We start from the raw sequence: 23,062 nt of genomic DNA, 5'->3' as shown, positions 1-23,062 counted from the left end.
ATGGGTTAAAATAATGGGTTAATAAAAACAGCAAAGAAACAAAGAATTAAGTTGCAAGCTATGTAAAATCCCAACTGAAGACCAAAACTATCTAGTTAATTTATTCATTAATTAGTTAACTAAATCCCAAGACAAGACATCCAATGTAATAATGTACTGCAAAAAATGGCAATTTTCACTTATCAAAACTGTCATTTTGCATTTTGTATCTTTTTGTATCATTTGTATCTCAATCAAGAAAAAAAATCTTTTTGAATATTATATAACATACACATAAAACAAGATAGAAACATACATTATAAATTTGTAACAATAGCTGTAAATACATTGTCTTATATGTTTCTCATAGGCAATAGGTTGGTTATGGTACATTTAGAGCATGAAAACTACTAAGATAATAAAGACTAGACAAAAAATACACATCATCTCTATGGTAACACACTAGGAACACTCTGATATACTCACAGAATACTGTCAGAAAAAAACTGTATTAAAACTAAATATTTTAATAAAAATAAATTTAATAAATAATGATAATACTGAGAATCAAGGCATTTAGATTTCAAAATCCATGTTTTTCAGTTGATCCAATATTTTGTCAACTAAGTTTTCAAAATTTATTCAGCAACATTACTCATAAATGTCACACATATATTATTTCATACATTTACTTTCCCTATACAGCACCTTTGATAAACATCTAAAATGTACAGTTTTAACATATTTGAGATGAAGCTGGATCAAATACTGGTATCATTTTTAATTGTCATCTCAGGTGTTTGAGTTTCACAAATTTATTCAATTAACCATACAAAATTAAAAAATCATAATGGCACAGCATATATTGTAAATAAATCAAAACAACAGCATGTCTAACACAAAGACAGAGCAGTGGCACATTAATCCAAAACAAGCTGGCAAAAAACAACAACTGTCTATTACTTAGTAAATAAAATGAAAATGCTTCCAAGTAAGACAAGCTGATAGAGAGATTACTATGAAGGTGCCAACTGAGTTTCCTGTTGATCACTGTTTTCCAGAATGGAAATGAAAAAAGTTCATATTTGTGAAAAACTTTGCTAGGTATACTATTATCTCCATACAAAAAAAATAAATGAAGAAAAAAAAATCCAATGCATCTGCCTTCTAGGAATAGAATAAAACTCTAATTTTGTTTGTCAACTGGTGTTTTGATCACACATAATTTTTATCTCTGAATTCTTTGGGTTGACACTGATGATTTTAATACCAAAAGTAGTTTATGATGACATTTTTTTTTTAATTTACTAGTCACATATTAGAACAGTTATCAGTTTTTTTTACAGTATCAAATTTGACAAATTTGCATCAAGGTCATGTGGCACATATCATGTAATTCAAAGCCTCAACTCATTTGTCCCCCTCATATCTTCTTTCATATACTTGTTGACTGAATAGCAGACATTAGCTTTTATTCTGAAGAGGAACTGATCTTACCATACCTTGACTAAATGACCATAAAGGAAAATAGGGCACTTTACTTTCTTTAGAACTAAATAGCCAAGCATAAAATTTATATCCTTAATTATTTTTTTCTATACAGGGAGGTTTTAAAAAATAAAAGAAAAGTTTGCCAGTAATGTGACACATAATGGATGTACCTTGTTCTCAAGATTTTATTTAGGATGTCTAAAATAAAGATTCTATAATTTTAAAAACAGTGTTGCAGTTTGGTTCTTTGCATTGCTCTTCAAAACTCCTTCTTAGGTTTTTCTCTCATGGCACAATCTGCTAATACTTCAAATATGGCAGGCAATATAAAAAAAAAAGTTGCACCTTCTGCCCTTGGTGGGCACTGTAGTGACTGAATAGCATTTCAAATTTGGAATACTTTTTGAATCACTTCACCAATGACTTAGCTGACCAAAGAAGGTTCATGCATGATGCATCATCACACGGTTCATTCAGAGAGAGCTTGATTTCGCTATGAGAAGGAAAGGTTCCTAAAAGTCTCTCACACGAACTGCCTCTGTCACTGAGTAGTTAAGGGCCATCTGTCTCCCATCTTAAGGAAGACTTCTTACCTGGGGTGAGACATTAGAAGATGATCAGTGCAGGGGTTCTTTTCTGACTAAAACACTCCAGGGAAACTGGGCTAATTGGGCTGCACGAAATAACCACACAGGAGACAGAAATACCTTTTTCTTTGTGGTTGCTGTGACGGCTCCTCTGACCTTAAGGGTCTGCAGAAAGAGAGAGAGAAAGAGCCCACATGTGCTGACCCTTTTTATTGAGGAGAAGCTATTCAAATGGGGCAAGAGGTCAGGTTTCAGGGGGCTGAGTCTATCTTCTTGATCTCCACAAAAGAGAAAAGGCAAGGCACACACAAGGCACTTCCATGGAACATTCTATCACAAACAGGGCAAGGGGTAATATTACAAAGGAACAGGTGAGCATAGCTCTATGGGGCTGTAGGAAGACACGCCCAGGTACGAAGACACAGTCACTGGAACCCTAGAAGGGCGGGGCAGTCTAGCAGCGGATGCCTGATGCCACATCACCCAGCAGGGGAGTTAACTCAGTCACCTGCGAGGTTAGTCTCCCACAGATCAGTGCTGTGGGATGATTTGGGCCTTAATACTTTATTACTATTCAATGCAGTTTCTAGAACCACTTTCATCCACATGGGAGGGGGAAAGCTGAGCTGGAGGACAACAATTTCTTTGCCTTTTGTTCAGTTAGGTGGTAAGACAAATGGACAAGTGCCTCAGCTCTCTGTATTGACCACAGACAAGCAAAGGTGATTACAAATTAATTGATCAGCAGGCAGGCATGGTCAGGTCATGATTGGGTGAAGAGTTCAGAGATCAGAAGTTTGTAGGTTAGTTGCCAATGGCAGCTCGGCCTCCAGTCACAATCTTTTTGTAAGGATGGACACACATTTTGTACCTTTAAACTTCAGTAGCCACTACACTTAATAAACCACCGGGTTCAATAGGGTAGTCAAGGATTGACGTAGCTGGTGCTATCATGTAAAGGTATTTGTAGGGCATGTAGATTAACCCAGCCTCAGGCCCTGGGGGGACTATTGCAGCAGTTTTGTGAGAAGTTCCATTTGGCATAACAGTGGTCTGTATTTGTCTGATCAAAGACATTATGGTAGGGCCAGCTGGGTAGGAGTACTGAGGGAAGGTGGTGGAAGGACAGGCATAGGCCCAGTTATGATACAAGGAGCAGCCTGGGCTGTTGACAAAAGAGAAAAGGCAAGGGCTGGTGATTTAACGTTGGAATCTCTTCAGGTGTCATTCAGAATCAGAAGCTCCATCAGCTGCATCTTCTTGAGGCTGTTTTCCCCTTCTGCTGCAGGTACCAGTAGTTTCTCCACTTCTTCAACTGCCCTCTTCAGTTTTATTTCTGCTCTGTTCTGAGCATCTTTCACAGTGATTAGTACATGTAAATGTTCAGTTAGATGCTCCCAATTGGGTTTGCTCTATTTTCTCCTCCTTTTTCTCATTGAGCCTTTGCATCAGGCCATTATTTTACATCCAGTTTCTGCTTCAGCTTGTTAGCTGTAAGTCCTCTGGATCCAAAGATCCTCCCAACAAAATTAAAATCTGGGTATTCTTTTATAGGTACATAAAATTTTCTTGTATTTGAACTAGAGATCCCACAGCATCAGGCAATTCTGCATCCCTTTATCTTGACTGCCATTTAATGTGTCATTATACATGTCTTTCTGTACTCTGCTAATTTTTTCCTCCAGCAGCTGCTTGAGGTGGTTGAAGATCCTGCAAAAATTTGGACAGGCTGCTCAAGAGCTGCTTGTCCTTCATCAAATGCATCAGGTAATCTGAGATTATCATTTCCATGACCTTATTCCAGGTTCTGCAGTTCATTCCTCCTTCCACCTGGGCTCCAGTGCCAGAGATGACGAATGGGTGGTGGTGACCCCTGGCCACTGGAGGTTCCTGACCCAGCATCCATCTCTGTGCTGGCTCCTGCTCTGGGTCACAGTTGAAGCCCTTAGCAACCAGCTCATAGTCCAGTGTGAGGAGACACTGTGGCCCAGCTGTATAGGATCTCTCTATGGGAATCCAAAGGAAAGTGTGCTTTCTCCATTGTTGGAACAGACATCTCTATGTCTGAAGAAGCAGGGAGTCTGGATTTATCAAAAGGGCACTCAAAGATAATGTAGAAATGTAGGACCATGAACTGAGATGTAGAAAGAAATGAAAATTTTGTTATACAGATGATGATGATTATGATGATGATGACAATTACAATGGTGATCATGAATTAAGAGCCATACAGAGCTTTAGTGCAGGAACACCCTGTGCTTCCCCAACCCAGCTGCTGTTCACGTTGCCAAGGAGAAGCCTGGCAGGAGATATACAGGAGTCTGGTCATTTTTTTCCCTAAAGAAAGCAAAGCACCCAGGTGGGAATGTTATCCTGGACTGGGTGAAAGGAACTCCACCTGCCTCACTTGCTTGTGTACCTCAGATGCCACTTCTCTGTTGTTCTGGTCAGGAATTGGTAGGGGCAACTGTTCTGGAGTGAGTGTGGATTCCTTGTACACACAATTATAGGTGGTAGATGCTTTGGGTTCACCTGTAAGAGGGATGCTCAATCTCTGAGTCTCTTCCATCAGCAGGAAGTGACAAAACTGCAGCAAGGAGCAGCCACAAGGGAGGCTGGATCTGCCCTGGGGGATCCCAAGAGGGAGATCAACTCCTGGAACAACAGATGTCCAAGAACAGTCTTTGCAATGGAAGTAAGGACAATCCATTCTATGCATGGGCTGCAATGAGGGTCAGACTCACACTGTGTAAATGTCTTAGGGCTGAGGGCATGAGTAGGAATTGGGATCCATGAGGAGCCTACCTAGGAAATGTGCTGGAGGAATTTGATCCAAGGTCAATGTGGGCAGTTCCTGAAGGATTTGGGGCCACTGGGTAAACCATACAAAATTCCAGGTGCTTCAGGAGGGAGCTCAAAATGGCAGAACAGGGAGCTGAGGGCCTGTGTCCTTCAACCAGGATGGCTGCCTGGGCCTCCTGACTACTTTCAAGGCCTATGCTCATCATTCAGCAATGGTGCTAGCACTAATTCCTTTATCTTAGGCACATTTCCTTACTCCTCCCTGCCTTTCTCCCACCTTCATAAATATCTGTCCTCAGGGCTATAGCTCCTATGCTCAGGTGCAGTGTCAGATGGCAGAGTGGACACTTGGGACCTTGTCTCTGAATCAATAGCCTCATTTAGGAATCTCTATATAATGACATGGACTCTCATATGCTTCAGGTCAATTCCCCAAACATTGGGCTCTAGATATTTCAGTAACAATATCCTCCTGGATAGAGGGAACTCTGACCAAACCACACTCTGCAACTTAGCTCTACACAACCTAACACTGAGGAAGTTCAGAGATCAGGTAGATTGAAGTGTTTCTCAGGAAGTTTTGTTTCTGGCACATTAATTAGATTATCTAAAACACTGAGGCAATAAAAAAACATTCCAGTGTCAGTTGCTCATTGTGGGAAGGAGGCTATTGTAGAAGGTAGTAATTATCACTCATAAAATGAGATTAGAAGATGTGGTGAATCCACAGAAGCACCTGATTGTTTATTTAAAAAAAATGTCTTATGTTAACTGATTTCACAAAAGTCCTAATGGCACTCTGTCATAAAGAAGTGGTGGGACAGTAGTGCACCTGGACGACTGGAGAAATGGAAGAAGTAAGATCTGTGGTCCACCTTCTGATGACTCAGGCATGATTGGTGGCCTCAGGAGAGCCCAGCTCAGCCCAGGGCCAGAACCTTGGAAGTTCCACAGCCCTGCTTACCTAGGCCCAGGACACACCTCAATGTAGGATGGATGGGACAATGATCATGGGTAATTGGGGTCAGGGTCTTTGAGATGAGGCTTATTTATTTTATGACCATAAAAAAAGCTAGAGGAATTTGACCTCCATCTATTCTTTTCAAAATCTTTTCCTCCAGAGCTTATAAGAAGGTTCCCCAGAAGCCTCCAATGAAGAGCTCCAGGAAAGGAGTAATGTTCATAATCTCCAAAGACTTGCAGAATCAAAAGGTCTGCAAGGGAATAAAAGTCTTGGGGTGAGCCCAGTTGTGCTGTCAACCTCAGGACATAGAGCTCTGGGTCATCTCCACCTTGCCTTCTATAACCATTGGATATAAATATGCTAGCACTGTATCAGCGGAAGCAAGGTCATTCCCCTGTGCTGGTTATATATGATAATGACTCTAGGCCCCAATGATACCTATCCAATTCTCTGTCTCCAACTCATAGAACATGGCCACCTAGCCTTCCATCTAGCCAGGCTCCCCAGAGGGTGGACCAGAGTGAATCTGGTACTGTCAGGAACAGGCTCTCCTGGTGGTTTCTGGGCTAGGGTGTATGAATGGAAAGAGGATCTGAAGGGAAGGATAGATAGATGAACTCATCTGTTTATTCTCATAATAGCTATATAATCTGTCATATGGTGGTGACTTGTAACCACAGAGCAAACTTCGATAGTGGACACCCTGGTATATGAAAAGATCTCTCTCTTCAAGGTACACCTTCCATCCACAGCAACTGCCAACCAAAAAGGTTTGAGAGATGAATTCTTCAGAATATATCTGATAGGCCCATCCTCCAGGAAAGGTCATGTCTTCAGAATGGAGAGGTTTTCTATCCTCTTGCTGTCTGATTCTGTTGACTTACTACTGTTTCTCATCATGTTTGAAAATGTCAACCAGAGAATACAAGACCTGTCCAAACAGGGGATAACCACTATCGGATCCTCAACATGTTTCTCTATCTGTAATTGCATGTGGCCTCAAGAGCAAGAAAATATCATATGCTGGATCAGTCTCTTGCTGCAGACAATCTAACTGATGAGAAAATGTGTTTTGGAAAGTGTGATTACATTCCCCTGTGAGAGCATGTTTCTTCTAGATTCATATTCTCCTTATACTACAAAATTGTAGTTAGTCTTCTTATTAAAAAAATACCATACTGGGCTTCATGGGAATATGGGTATGACAACTGGGCCAGCCACAATACAATTCTGACACTCAACACCCAGTGATAGCATTGGATCCCACAATGTCAGGACAAAAATCTTCCTTCCATAAGGCTGCCCTTAACTTCAGATACCAACCACATTTAGGGGTTCCAGTTTCACCTGCATTTCTGATAGACTGACTATAAATTTGGGATTATTCATTGGGTCTGATAAGAACACTTTGCTTCCAAAGATGATTATACAGGATAAACATGGGGTGAGGTCTGGAATGGAAGATGAAGGTCCCAGACACAGAACTTTCATGCCTCTCCCTGTGAGCATATAGGATATCATCTTCCAGCATACCAATGTGTTCACCAATACTCAGGGGGTGCCAAAGTCAGTTCTAGAGTCAAAAATCCATCCGTTGATGAATACCCAGGCTTTTGGCATTCCCTTCCAGCCTCCCCATGATCAAACCATTTCCATTATTCTGTGCAATTCTTCTGGATATGTTTCTTTCTATTAGAGCATTTCTCTGATAACCTTTTAGATATTATGAGTGGCCTGGTATGGTGGCACTTGCTTGAAATCCCAGTGCCTTGGGACTCTGAGTTAGGAGGATCATGAGTTCAAAGCCAGTGTTAGCAAAAGTGAGGTGCTAAGTAGTTCAGTAAGATCCTGTTTCTAAATAAAATAGAAATTAGGCCTGGGGATGTGGCTTAGCAGCTGAGTACCCTGAATTCAATCCCTATTACAACCCCCTAAAAAGATATTATGTGTGTTTCAGATTTCATGATGATTATACATACTTCAGAAATACAGTCAGTTTTTTTTTTATTTTTTTATTTTTTTATTTTTTATTGGTTGTTCACAACATTACAAAGCTCTTGACATATCATATTTCATACATTAGATTGAAGTGGGTTATGAACCCCCAATTTTACCCCAAATGCAGATTGCAGAATCACGTCGGTTACACATCCACAATTTTACATAATGCCCTATTAGTAATTGTTGTATTCTGCTACCTTTCCTATCCCCTACTATCCCCCCTCCCCTTACCTCCCATCTTCTCTCTCTACCCCATCTACTGTAATTCATTTCTCTCCTTGTTTATTTTCCCATTCCCCTCACAACCTCTTATATGTAATTTTGTATAGCAATGAGGGTCTCCCTTCATTTCCATGCAATTTCCCTTTTCTCTCCCTTTCCCTCCCATCTCATGTCTCTGTTTAATGTTAATCTTTTCTTCCTGCTCTTCCTCCCTGCTCTGTTCATAGATGCTCTCATTATATCAAAGAAGACATTTGGTATTTGTTTTTTAGGGTTTGGCTAGCTTCACTAAGCATAATCTGCTCTAGTGCCATCCATTTCCCTGAAAATTCTACGATTTTGTCATTTTTTATTGCTGCATAGTACTCCATTGTGTATAGATGCCACATTTTTTTATCCATTCATCTATTCAAGGGCATCTGGGTTGGTTCCACAGTCTAGCTATTGTGAACTGTGCTGCTATGAACATCGATGTGGCAGTATCCCTGTAGCATGCTCTTTTAAGGTCTTCAGGGAATAGTACGAGAAGGGCAATAGCAGGGTCAAATGGTGGTTCCATTCCCATCTTTCCCAGGAATCTCCAAACTGCTTTCCAAATTGGCCGCACCAATTTGCAGTCCCACCAGCAATGTATAAGTGTACCCTTTTCTCCACATCCTCGCCAGCACTTGTTGTTGTTTGACTTCATAGTGGCTGCCAATCTTACTGGAGTGAGATGGTATCTTAGGGTGGTTTTGATTTGCATTTCTCTGACTGCTAGAGATGGTGAGCATTTTTTCATGTACTTGTTGATTGATTGTATGTCCTCCTCTGAGAAGTGTCTGTTCAGGTCCTTGGCCCATTTGTTGATTGGGTTATTTGTTATCTTATTGTCTAATTTTTTGAGTTCTTTGTATACTCTGGATATTAGGGCTCTATATGAAGTGTGAGGAGTAAAAATTTGTTCCCAGGATGTAGGCTCTCTATTTACTTCTCTTATTGTTTCTCTTGCTGAGAAAAAACTTTTAAGTTTAAGTAAGTCCCATTTGTTGATTCTTGGTGTTAACTCTTGTGCTATGGGTGTCCTATTAAGGAATTTGGAGCCCGACCCCACAATCTGTAGATCGGAGCCAACTTTTTCTTCTATCAGACGCAGAGTCTCTGATTTGATATCAAGCTCCTTGATCCATTTTGAGTTAACTTTTGTGCATGGCGAGAGAAAGGGATTCAGTTTCATTTTGTTGCATATGGATTTCCAGTTTTCCCAACACGATTTGTTGAAGATGCTATCCTTCCTCCATTGCATGCTTTTAGCCCCTTTGTCAAATATAAGATAGTTGTAACTTTGTGGATTAGTCTCTGTGTCCTCTATTCTATAACATTGGTCCACCTGTCTGTTTTGGTACCAGAAAACTTGGTATTTTGAAGGAATAAACAAAATTACGAAAGCCTTAGCCAACCTAAACAAAAGAAAGGAATAAACTCGCCATTTTAAAATCTGTGAAAATAAGGAAATATCACCTTAGACACTATTGAAATAGGATCATCAGAAAGGATTTTGAAAATGTATATCCCAATAAACTACAAAATCTTGAAGACATTGACAGATTCTTAATGACATATCACCTACTCAAATAGAAACAAGAGAATAGAGAAAAAATTGAAAATATCTATTTCAAGTAATAAAATTGATGACAACTTCAAAATACCACCAAAAAAGAAAAGCCTGGGAGCAGATGGATTCTCAGCCAAGTTCTACCAGAACTTTAAGGAAGAACTAATATCAATTCTCAGTTTTTTTCAGGAAATGGAAAAAGATAGAACTCTTCCAAACTCATTCTGTGAAGCCAGTGTCTTCCTGACAACAAAACCAATCAAAGACACATCCAGGAAAGAAAACTATAGACCAATATCCTTCATGAACATATAAGTAAAATTCTTAATAAATTGCTGACAAATCAACTACAAAACTATATCAAAATGATAGTGCACAATGATCAAGTGGGTTCATCCCAGGGATACATTTTCAGTTCAATATATGCTAATCAATAAATGTCATTACCCATATAAATGAACTTAGACAAGAACCACATGATTTTCTCAATAGATGGAGGAAAAAGCATTAGACAAAATACAGCATCTAAACATGTTTAGAATCTTGGCAAAACTAAGGATAGAAGGAACATACCTCAACATTTTTAAAGATATATATGACAAACCCAAAGCCAACATTATTCTAAATGGAGAGTAACTGAAAAGATTCCCCCTAAAAATAGGATCAAGAAAGGGATGCCCACTTTCACCACTTGTATTCAAAATTGTCCTTAAAACTCTAACCAGAACAATAGACAAGAAAATTACATGAATAGGGAAAAAAAAGTCCTGAAAGTATCTCTGCTGATGACATGATCCTATATTTAGAAGATCAAAAAAAAAAAGTCCACCAGAAAACTTCTAGAACTCTTAAGTATAAAACTCAGCAATGTAGCAGGATACAAAATCAATACCCATAAATCAATCAAATTCCTATACTCCAATGATGAATCAGCAGAATGTGGAATTACAGAAACTATCCCATTCACAAATAGTCTTAACAAAAAATATTTGGGAATGAAACAACAATAGAGATAAAGGATTTCTACAATGAAAACTATAGAACACTAGAAATAGAAATTGAGGTAGACATTAGAATATGGAAAGACCTCCCATGTGCTTTGATAGGCTGAAGGAATATTGTCGAAATGGCCATCTTACCAAAGCAGTATTCATTTTCAATACAATTTCCATCAATATTTCAATGACGTTCATAGGAATAAAAAAAAATCCCAGAATAGCCAAAGCTATTCTCTGTGAGAGAAGCAAAGCAGGAGGCATCACAATAACAGACCTTAATTAAACTCCAGAGCTATAGTAACAAAAACAGCATTTTGTTGGCATGAAAACAGGTAATATTTATGAAATAAAACAGAACACACAGAGGAAAAAAAACCCATAAAAAACAGTTAACTCCTACTAGACAAACATGCCAAAAACATACATTTGAGAAAATATAGACTTTTTTTTAGAAAAAAAAGGTGGTGGAAAAACTAGAAATTCACATATAACCCTTATCTCTGACCCTGCACAAAATCAACTCAAAGTTCATGAAAGACCTAGGAATTACCCCAGAAACCATGCACCAACTATATGAAAGTTAGAACCAACATCCAACATATAAGGTCTGGAACAGAATTCATTAACAACACTCTTAAATCCCAAGAATTAAAATTAAAAACAACAAATGGAATGACATCAAATTTAAAAGCCTGTTCATAGCCAATAAAACAAGCATGTGAAAAGAGTGCCCACAGAATGGGAGAAATTCTTTTTGCCCTGAACTTCAAACAGGGCATTAATATCTGGAATATACAAAGAGCTCATAGAATTAACACCTAAAAAACACAAATAATCCAAACGAATAAATGGGTCATGGAACTAAACAGACACTTCTGAAAAGAAGTGTCAAATGGTCAACAAATATATGAAAAAGTTGTCAAATGGTCAACAAATATATGAAAAAGTGATCAACATTTCTAACAATAAGACAAATGCAAATTAGAACAACATTGAAATTTTATTTTATTCCAGGAAGAGTGGCAATTATCAAGAATACAAGTAACAATGTTGGTGAATATTTTGGGAACAGGGTACTCTCAAACGTTGTTGTTGGCCCTGCAAATTGGGGCATCCACTCTGGAAAGTATTATGGGGATTCCTCAAACACTAGAAATGGAACTACAATTTGGCCCAGTTATCTTACACCTTGGCATCTATCCAAAAGATTTAAAATCAGTATTCTAAAATGATGCAGCCATAGCAGTGCTTATAGCAGCACAATTCACAATTGCTTACTACTGTTTTCGTCACCCTTTTCACTCCCATGACTGAGAATGGGCCAAAAACAACAATTTAAGGGAGGAAAAGTTTATATGAGGGCTCCTAGTTTCAGTGTTCTCAGTTCATCATCAGCCAGCCAGCTCCATTCCTCAGGACTCCAGGTGAGACACAACATCAAGGCAGAAGAGTGTGAAGGAGGGAAGCAGCAAGCATGATAATCAGAGAGAGAGAGAGAGAGAGAGAGAGAGAGAGAGAGAGAGAGAGAGAGAGAGATCGATCTCCACTTTCCAACTGCAAATATATATACCCCAATGCTATGCCCCCAATGACCCATCTCTTCCAGCCACACCCCACCTGCCTCCAATTACCACTCAGTTAATCCCACCCAAGGATTAATTGATTGTTAAAGCTGTCAAAATCCAGTCATTTCCCCTCTGTATGTTCTCACATTGTCTCACCCATAAACTTAAAGGTGTCACCTCACATCCAAACCATAATAGCTATGGAGTCAAACTAGGTGCCATTCAACAGATGAATAGTTAGAAAATGTGGTATATATACACAGTGGAGTATTACTCAGCCAAAAATAAAAAGGACTTTATGACCTTTGCTGGTAAATGAATGTATTGGAGAATAGCATGGTAAGTGAAAGGTCAATCCCCCAAAGCCAATATTCAAAATTATTCTCTGATATTTGGAAGCTGACATTCAACAAATGGTTGGGGGTAAAGATTAGTTCAGTAGAGTAGACAAAGGGTAATAAAGAGAGTGAGAGAGAACGGGGAAAGGAAAGACAGTACAATAAATCTGATTTAAAACTTCCTTGTACTGATATGAATATACCACATTGAATCTCAATATCCTGTATATCCATAAGAACTTAATTTAAAAAATAACTATGGGCAACTGGCAGAAAGTTCAGTGAAGGCAACAGAGGAGTTGGGTAGAGGGAAGAGGAAGGAGAGGTACCACATTCTAAATTACAACAAGATATATTCCATGTCTGTATTATTATTTTAACATGGATTTTACTGTCATGTATAACTAAAAGGAAGACATACAAAAAGATATAATACATTTCAGTTGTGCCAGCTTTGCCAACAGTGATAATAGTGATAATAAGGGAAAGTACTAAGTGGCCAATGGATAAAAAAAAATAAAATAAAAATTTAAAGAAAAATCAACTTGGGAAAACCCATGGTTAGGAGAAGGAGGATTTGTCACTGATATACAGGAATGCATTTGATTTATGCGTGTTGATTTTATATCCTGCCACTTTGCTGAATTCATTTATTAGCTCTAATAGTTTCTTTGTAGACCCTTTTGGGTCTTCTAGGTATAGAATCATGTCATCTGCAAATAGTGATAATTTAAGTTCTTCTTTTCCAATTTTTATGCCTTTAATTTCTTTCGTCTGTCTAATTGCTCTGGCCGTGTTTTGAGAACTATATTGTATAGAAGTGGTGATAGAGGGCATCCCTGTCTTGTTCCGGATTTTAGAGGGAATGCCTTCAACTTTTGTCCATTCAGACTGATGCTAGCCTGAGGCTTAGCATAGATAGCTTTTACAATGTCAAGGTAAGTTCCTGTTATCCCTAGTTTTTCTAATGTTTTGAACATAAAGGGATGCTGTACTTTGTTGAATGCTTTCTCTGCATCTATCGAGATGATCATATGGTTCTTATCTTTAAGTCTATTGATGTGGTGAATAACATTTATTGATTTCCGTATATTGAACCAGCCTTGCATCCCAGGGATGAATCCTACTTGATCGTGGTGCACAATTTTTTTGATGTTTTTTTGTATTGGATTTGCCAGAATTTTATTGAGGATTTTTGCATCTAGGTTCATTAGAGATATTGGTCTGTAGTTTTCTTTCTTTGAGGTGTCTTTGTCTGGTTTTGGAATCAGGGTGATGTTGGCCTCATAGAATGAATTTGGAAGAGCTCCCTCTTTTTCTATTTCCTGAAATAACTTGAAAAGTATTGGTATTAATTCTTCTTTAAAGGTTTTGTAAAACTCCGCTGTATACCCATCCGGTCCTGGGCTTTTCTTGGTTGGTAGTCTTTTGATGGCTTCTTCAATTTCATCCATTGATATTGGTCTGTTCAAATTGTGTGTATCCTCCTGACTCAGTCTGGGCAAATCATATGACTTAAGAAATTTATCAATGTCTTCACTATCTTCTATTTTATTGGAATATAGGTTTTCAAAATAATTTCTAATTGTCTTCTGTATTTCTGTAGCATCTGTTGTGATATTGCCTTTTTCATCCCATATGTTAGTAATTTGAGTTCTCTCTCTTCTTCTCTTCGTTAGCATGGCTAAAGGTCTGTCGATCTTATTTATTTTTTTGAAGAACCAACTTTTAGTTTTGTTAATTTTTTCAATAGTTTCTTTTGTTTCAATTTCATTTATTTCCGCTCTGATTTTAATTATTTCTTGCCTTCTGCTACATTTGCTATTGTTTTGCTCTTCCTTTTCTAGGGCTTTGAGATGAAGTGTGAGCTCATTTATTTGTTGGTTTTTTTCTTTTTTTGAGGAATGACCCCCAGGCGATGAATTTTCCTCTTAAAACTGCTTTCATTGTGTCCCATAGATTCCGATATGTTGTGTCTGTATTTTCATTTATCTCTAAGAATTTTTTGATTTCCTCCTTTATGTCTTCTGTAACCCATTGATCATTCAGTAACATATTGTTCATTTTCCATGTGATGTAGGATTTTTCCTTCCTTCTTTTATCATTGATTTCCAGTTTCATTCCATTATGATCAGATAAAATGCATGGTATTATCTCCACCCCTTTATATTTACTGAGGGTTGCCCTATGGCATAATATATGGTCTATTTTTGAGAAGGATCCATGTGCTGCTGAGAAAAAAGTATATCCATTTGATGATGGTTGATATATTCTATATATGTCAGTTAAGTCTATGTTATCGATTGTGATACTGAGTTCCATAGTTTCTTTATTCAACTTTTGTTTGGAGGATCTGTCCAATGGTGAGAGAGGTGTGTTGAAGTCACCCATAATTATTGTGTTGTGGTCTATTTGATTCTTGAACTGGAGGAGAATTTGTTTTATGAATGTCGCAGCACCATTATTTGGTGCATAAATATTGATAATTGTTATGTCTTGTTGGTGAATGGTTCCTTTTAACAGTATATAATGACCTTCTTTATCCCTTTTGATTAACTTAGTCTTGAAGTCGATTTTATTCGATATGAGGATGGCCACCCCTGCTTGCTTACGAGGACCGTGTGCGTGGAATTTTTTTTCCCATCCTTTCACCTTCAGCCTGTGTATGTCTTTTCCAATCAGATGTGTCTCCTGGAGGCAGCATATTGTTGGATTTGTTTTTTTAATCCATGATACCAGCCTATGTCGCTTTATTGGAGAGTTTAAGCCATTAACATTCAGAGTTACTATTGATATATGGTTTGTACTTCCAGCCATGTTTGATTGTTTATCCTTTTTTTAAAAAATTTAGTTTGTTTCTCCATGATTATCTTTCCCCTCGCCCTCTGTCTTTACTGAGGCACTTCCCACTGATGGTTTTGGTTATTGTTTTTCATTTCTTCCTCGTGTAGTGTTTTGCTCAAAATGCTTTGCAATGCTGGTTTTCTGGCTGCAAATTCTTTTAACTTTTGTTTATCATGAAAGATTTTTATTTCGTTGTCATACCTGAAGCTTAATTTTGCTGGATACAGAATTCTTGGTTGGCATCCATTGTCTTTCAGTGTTTGAAATACATTGTTCCATGACCTTCTTGCTTTCAGTGTCTGTGATGAAAAATCCATGGTTAACCTTATTGGTTTACCCCTGAATGTAATCTGTCTCCTTTCTCTTGTAGCTTTTAATATTTTCTCTTTGTTCTGTATATTGGACATCTTCATAACAATGTGTCTTGGCGTTGGTCTACTGTGATTTTGTGTGCTCGGTGTCCTGTATGCATCTTCAATTTGTATATCTGTTTCCTTTTTTATTTCTGGAAAGTTTTCTGTAATTATTTCATTCAGCAGGTTACTCATTCCCTTGGTTTGAATCTCTGTACCTTCTTCTATCCCGATGACTCGTAAGTTTGTTTTTTTTATGTTATCCCATAACTCTTGGATGTTTTTCTCATGATTTTTTACCAGCCTTTCTGAGTTGGCTAGACTGTTTTCAAGATGATATATTTTGTCTTCATTATCTGACGTTCTGGCTTCTACTTGCTCCACTCTGTTAGTGATACTCTCAATTGAGTTTTTAATTTGGTTTATCATTTCCTTCATTTCTAGAATTATTGTTTGATTATTTTTTATAATCTCTATCTCCTGATAAAGATGCTTAACTTCTTCTTTTATCTGTTTATGTAATTCATTCTCAATGTGTTCTTTCGCTGCTTGAATTTGCTGTCTTGTATCCTCTTTAAGGTTCCATTCCATCTGTCTAAGTTGTTCCTTGAGTTCTTTATATGACCATTTTTCTGATGACTCTAGGTCCTCCTGAATATTTAGGCTGTCCCGCATTGTTTGTACTCCTTTTCTTCCTTGCTTTTTGAAGCTGCTCATGTTACTTCTTGTTCTGTTTGACTTCTGAGTTATTGTTTACTCCTATAAATTTATTTGATGCTTGGGAGGAAAGGTATTTGAAGGGAAGGGAAGAAGTCACTAAAGAGAATGAGAGTAAGCAGGTAGAATTCAAGGAAGGGGGATAAGAGAAATGAAAGACAAAAGAAGAAAAAAATAGGAAATAAAAAAAGAAAAAAAATTTAAAAAAAATAATAAAAAAAATTAAAATTATAAGAAAAAAATTTAAAAAAATTGTTAAAAAAATTTAAAAAAACAACAAGAAAGAAAAATGAAAATGAAAGAAAAACCCAAATCAAAAAAAAAAGAGAAGAGAAAAAAAGAAAAAAATAACTAATAAATGCAGTCTTAGAGTTTGATTAACTTCTCTTCCAGTAGGTGGCGCTGTGCCCACCAGGTCAAGTTTCTCCTGTCAATACGTGGGAACCAATCACTGTGCAGCAGCTCCTCCCAGACTGGGCGTGTCTCCAATCCTAAGTGTCTAGGGCCTCCTCTTGTGTCTAGTCACTTCCCACTTTACCTCTAGCCAGGCCCCTCTCACGGGTGCCGCTCATCACAATACTCGCTACACGCCAGGTCTGCTGCTCCCGGGAGGCCTGTTTTCATGAACGACTGGGCACACTCTTCCAGTTTGCCATTCCCTCAGACCCTAAGTTTGTAGAGCTTGGGGCTGAGAATCCTCAGCGAATTTTACTTGCCCTCCGGTAGCCACTCCCCCGGTAGCTGGTGCAAGAGACCTCAGCAGTCAGCCCTGGTGGGAGCGGTAGTTCCGCGCCGTGGGTCCCGCGCCACCTCTGATTCCCTCGGGCTGGCTGTCACGCTCACGGGAGAGCTCGGAGGGGCCCTTATGGGAGAGCTGGGAGGGGCCCTTAAGGTTTCCCCGATGTGTGGAGAGGGAAGGCTAGGGGATTACACACCTGTAGCCGAAGGTTTCAATGAAATTACAATGAAGTTATCTCCTCTGATGACGTCAGTTCTCTGCCATAGTGGTGTCTCTTGCAAATGGCGACAGTTTTTTTCCCTTTGCTGGGCCACCAATGCAACGGGTGGGTCCTTACTGTCTCTCCCAAGCCCCGTTTCAAACCTGTGGCCACTACCTATGAAGGCTCGGTAGGCATTTACCTCAGTAGGATCAGAAGGGCTGACCAGTTGTTTCAGCCGGATGGATTAGTGCTGAGTCACAGCTGTTTGTCTGCGGGAAGCAGGTGAACAGGCGCTTGAATTCAGCCGATCCGGGCTCAGTGTGTTCTGAGAGGCCCAGACTGTTCGCCCCAGATCCATGTCAGCTCAGCATTGCCTAGTGATCCTGAGCAGACAGGTTTAGGTTGTTTACGACTCCCTATGCCCGCACAGCTGAAGAAGTCAGAGACTTGATCTTTCCGTGCCCGCCGCCATGTTGGAATCCCTCTACAGTCAGTTTTAATTAATGTCAATTAGAATGTTAACAATTTTGTCTTAAATGGAAATTCTCTGATATCATCCCATAGTTTTATTTGGAGGTTTCTGACTCTACAGAAGTTAGAGAGTTTGGGAGCTCATAGGACAGAGAGGGTGATCTTGTATAATCTGTTACATTAGTCTGTTTTTATTGCTGTAACAAAACACCTGAGGCCAGGTATTTTATAGAGAGTTCTGAAAATTCAAGACAATGGTATTGACATCTGCTTGACTGTGATGGAATCCATCCTGGCTACATAACAACATGAAGGATGACATCATTATAGTGCCCATGCAATAATGAGAGATCACATGATAAGAGGAAGCCAGAGGGTTCAGTGGAATGTGTGTTATTTTTATAACAAATCATTGTAGAGGTAACTAACCTGGTAATGAGAAAACTATATTAATCTTTCAAGGGTGGTACCCCAATGACCCAATCACCTTCCATTAGAGCCAAATTTAAAGATTTTACCACCTCTCTACATTTTCACAAATACCTAAAATAAACTATCAGGTGATTGATCTGTGTCTGATTGCGATTTAGTAGGTTTTATAAGAGGAATCTATGTTGTCAAGGAAGAAGGAAGAGAGTTTCAAACATGAACAGGACAAGTTAACTTGTGTTCCACACTCCAAGCAGGAGTCAGAAATCTTCTCCTCTCATGGTGGATGAGAAAAAATCTGTGTCAGGGAAGAGGCCATAAAGAAGCCAAGTGTGTTGAGGCCATCATGGGAATCAACCACCCTAGGACATGTGAAGTTTGCTGCCCAGACCTGCCATAATCTGTTCACTCATGTGTCACTTCCCTCCAGAGTTATGGGGTCTGATAGCATTTTATGTAGTCAGGGTTTTCTTTGTACCCAAAGAGGCTGGAGTGTGCAACTCAGCTGATACCCACAGGAATAATAAATTGAATTGATATTCACATCAAACTCTCCAACCTGGGATAAGGTCATGCAGTGAAGTTGGAGTCAACATAAACTGCACATTGGAATTAGCTGGGGCTTTAACATTAGATTCCTGGGCATCTCAACCAGAGAAAAGTTCAGATTCAGTGGCTATACGACTTGTTGCTCCACATATGGTCCCCAAGCCAGAAGTAAAAGCAATTCTGAAACCTCCCAATTCACAATCTACATTCTAACAAAGATTTCCAGGTACTATGCATACATTAAGTTTTAAGAATATCCTATGGTAGTTGTGACATAACCATACATATTTTTTTTTTTAATGAAAGATCACCAGATAACCCTACTTGTTTTCAGGGCTGAGAATAATTGATGTCAAAGGAGCACCACAATATTAAGTGCAAATGGAAAGTGAATTTCCCCAGTCGTTTTTTCTGGGTCCTGGGTGGAAAGAAGGAACTGTGTGCACAGGCCTTTTTGGGGGGACTGCCCCATCCTGGTTTCATTATAGAGTAGCCCACAGCTTGGGTTCCAGTTCTCTACTGTATCAAAATCAGGAAGTTGGTATCATTTCACCATGACCTAGAGTAAACCAGGCAATTACCTGATTTATTAATATGAGAAACTTCCTTTCTACAGCCTTGGAACTGAAATGCAAAGTGACTTCCTACCACTTCTACAGTGGGGGATCCAATAGGATTGACTTTCATACACTAGATCAACAGATGGGCAGCACTTGTTAGATTAATTGCCAGATACTTCACCTCATCTCAACCCATCTTTCCTGACATTTCAAAGAAAAGACGCAAGAATAGATTCATAGTCTGTGTTAGAATTTCCCATCCTCTAGCTGCTTCCATAGTAGCTTGGGTCTTATATCAGGAACCTTTTGAAGGGTAATACTTCTTTCTCCCTCCCTAGCCTCACCTGACCACATTTCCTTCATCTACACAGTTTGATTTATTTATAAAAGAGAAGATGTTTTGATTGGAGATATTTCTCCCATTGACCATACCGTTAGTCAAATCCTTAATCCTAACAGTACATTTTTCTTTCATATGAAGATAAAATTAAATTGTTATCACTTTATATTAGATTAGATGCCACATACTAATTTCACAAATCTATCAAAAAATTTCCCATAATTTCAGAGTTGGAATCATTCCTCTGACAGATTTGATACATTTAAGACATTATTTATCATCCTAAAATATATTATTCAATGATTGAATTTTTATAAATTCAATGATTGAAGTTTTATAAAATAATATAAATTCATGTATATTAGATTCAAATGTTATATGCATGCTTCCACTGAAATAACAGATAAGTTTAATTTACTTACATTTGTTTATCTTTGATGCTGAAACTTTTTGAGAATTCATGGTTAAGAATGATGTTTAAATTCCAGGCAAATTGCAGATTCCTAGCAATGAGCTGATCTGTAGACCAAGGAGCATTTTCTCAGGGTGCCTATTTGATCACATGCAAATGGTTCACTGTTATGAATTGTGCTTTCTTCATTTAAATTGCCAAGGAGTCTTTTTCTTTTAATCCCCTTCTGAGCCCTGCATCTTCAGAGCTTTGTTAAAAAGGTACAGTAAATTGAATGTGATCTTATTTTTCCCTTTTTACAATGTATCACATATTAAATCAATTTCCTCTTTTTGCATACTTTTTTTTTTAACCTAATCATGGTCATCTTCAACCATGACTTCTTGTGGCATGAGATGACAGATTCAGACCATAAGTAAAACAACTGATTCATCATCAGGGGTCATGGAAGGCCAACAATAATTCTAATGAATTTTAATTATCTAGTTTTAATCATTGGATTAAAGTGTACTAAATAGAAAATAGTTTTGTTTTCAAATTTCAAATAAGTGGAATGTAATCTTAAAATTTACCCCACCTGAAAATCTCTCACATATTAAATGATAGTTCTTTTAATATATATTTTTTCTGAATCTAAAACTAATTTAAAAAATTTTCTCTCTGAAATGTCTGAAGATTCATAAATAGTGAGAATTGGGTAGGGTTGGTGTTTCAAACCAAGAATGGAATCTCTTCTGATTCTCAAAATTGTACCTATGTCTCCCTTTCACCCTAGGATTTTATTTATTTATTTTTATTATTTTTTAATATTTTTATTTCATTTATTTATTTTTATGTGGTACTGAGGATTGAACCCAGTGCCTCATGCATGCAAGGTAAGTGCTTTACCACTGAGCCACAACCCCAGCCCACCCTAGGCTTTTATGATCAATGAAAATATTTGGGGGTGGTAGGACATTTCTGCTGATTTGTTTTCATAAACAGAATACATTAATGTGTAGGTCTAGGATTCAGTTGTTGAAGTAAAAATACACTATTAAAAACACTTGGATATGTAAAATACACATTTAGAGAATAGCAGCATCCCATCATGTGGCATGTGATCACTGAAAATTCTAAAAATGACCAGTCATCATGGTAATGTGGAATGCACATCTTACCTTCCATACCAACTGTCAGTTGGTGTGCTGAGTGGTTGAAATTTGAAAGAAATGGTGAGGTTTTCAGGTTCCTACCTAGAGTAGTCTGTAATGGGAAACCTGAATTGCTGTGGTGCAGATATATTGATATGGCTATTTTGAAGGCTATTTCCTCAAAGGGTCAGTTAACTTCTACTGAACATATTTTCCTCTTGATATTTTTCATCTCCCACACTCAATCTTCTCTTCCGAGTTTTAATTATTTTGTTTTACCACTCAATTTGTATATTTGATTATTCTATCCAGGTGGTTGCCTTAAATGATTTCCTAAATTTAGTAAAATGGACATTTCCTAATGCCAATATCATGTGCAATCTTTGAGTGAATAGACAATTAGGGGAAAGATACTTACCTTGCTTTCATGAGATGAAAAAAAGGATGGCAATAGATATCCCATGAAAGGAAATAAAAGGTCAAACTCTTCTGAATAAATATGTGAACCTCTAAAACTAATGTTAGAGAAATCTAAATTAAGACATTTGCAGAAATGTAAAAGACCTGAGATTTAGGGGCCTGGTTCCAAGTGGTCTATGACTAAATGATCCCTGGTATTTGGGAACTACTGGGAAGGACACAACAAAGGACAGTGCAGTGAGGTAAGTGGAGTGGATATCTAATAATGGAGGAAATGAGGGCCTAGGTGGACTTCAGAGAGAGTCCACATAGGACCCTCAGTTTCACAGGCTGTGGTTATGGGTAGTCCCTTCTAAGGCAGGTAAGTTTCTGGCACACTGGCCCTGCAGGATCTAAGAAGGGATGGGGAAATTCAGGAGAAAGAATATACCTGCTCAGAACTGGTGAAGGTACAACAGGTTTTTAGACAGACCTAGGTCCAGGTGCTTAGTCTGTAAACATGGGGGCAAGTCACCTCCTATAGTGATCCACCAAAGCATCAGCCCAGGGTATCTCTTTTCCTCAATTAACTCACAATAGCAGCTCATCCAGTGGTGAACAGCAGATGGAAACATAACTCTGGGATAGCTATCCAGTGGCAGTTGATTTAGAATGTCCTGAGTTCTGAACAGTTTGCCAGCCACACAGGGCTCTGATCATTTGGTGTTCAATTGCTCATCAGGAAGGCTCACTGTGAGGTAGTTGACATCAAAAAGACCCTGGGGGAGGATGGCCACAAGCGTGGACCTTACCCATGACCTTCAGATAGGCTTCATTTGGATGAAATCATATTTTTGGTCAGTAATTATAATAAACAGGCAGGAGACTGGATTATGACTTGAGCCCTACTCTTGGCTCAGTCAACCCTTCTGGGACATCAGTCTTACCAAGCAGGCCTTAGGGGAGGAGTATTTGAGAAAGAGTGGGAAGAGTTCTGGGTTCATAGTCCTAAGGTATCAATTAATCCCAGGTAAACAGCTACATTACTGTAGCACATCCACCACTCATCACTGTTGTGATTCTGAGAAGTCACATAAAATCTCCAAATTTCAAAGGCCTAAACTCAAAAAAATTGTAGGTTAGAGATTCTGCTCCACTCATCCCTCCAGGCTGATATGGGGCCACAGGAAATAACTGATATTCTCCATGAGCTTTACAGATATCCATCTGTAAAGAATAAAGAATAGCCTTTCTTCATCCACTGCCCTGGAGGATGACATCTGTTTGATATCTCTTTGTTCAAACACTGTCAAAGATTGAGCTTATTCTTCCACACATTTGGTGACAGGACACTTTAGTTCACATATGAAGCA

The 23,062-nt window shown here is 38.4% G+C and overlaps 1 pseudogene across 1 annotated transcript in view; it reads right to left on the bottom strand.

The window, feature by feature from the left end:
- Nucleotides 1-2,861: 2,861 nt before the first annotated feature.
- The window catches only part of LOC308645237 (KH domain-containing RNA-binding protein QKI-like), a 43,142-nt pseudogene continuing 22,941 nt past the window's right edge, over nt 2,862-23,062 (bottom strand). The window contains exon 3 of the transcript in view: nt 2,862-3,469. The product of the transcript in view is annotated as a KH domain-containing RNA-binding protein QKI-like (transcript). The remainder of the gene's footprint in view (nt 3,470-23,062) is intronic.

Source organism: Spermophilus citellus (assembly GCF_964194105.1).
Source record: "Spermophilus citellus genome assembly, chromosome: 3".
Taxonomy (NCBI): domain Eukaryota; kingdom Metazoa; phylum Chordata; class Mammalia; order Rodentia; family Sciuridae; genus Spermophilus; species Spermophilus citellus.
The sequence above is the reverse complement of the archived record's forward strand: the minus strand, read 5'-3'. Positions and strand labels throughout refer to the sequence as shown.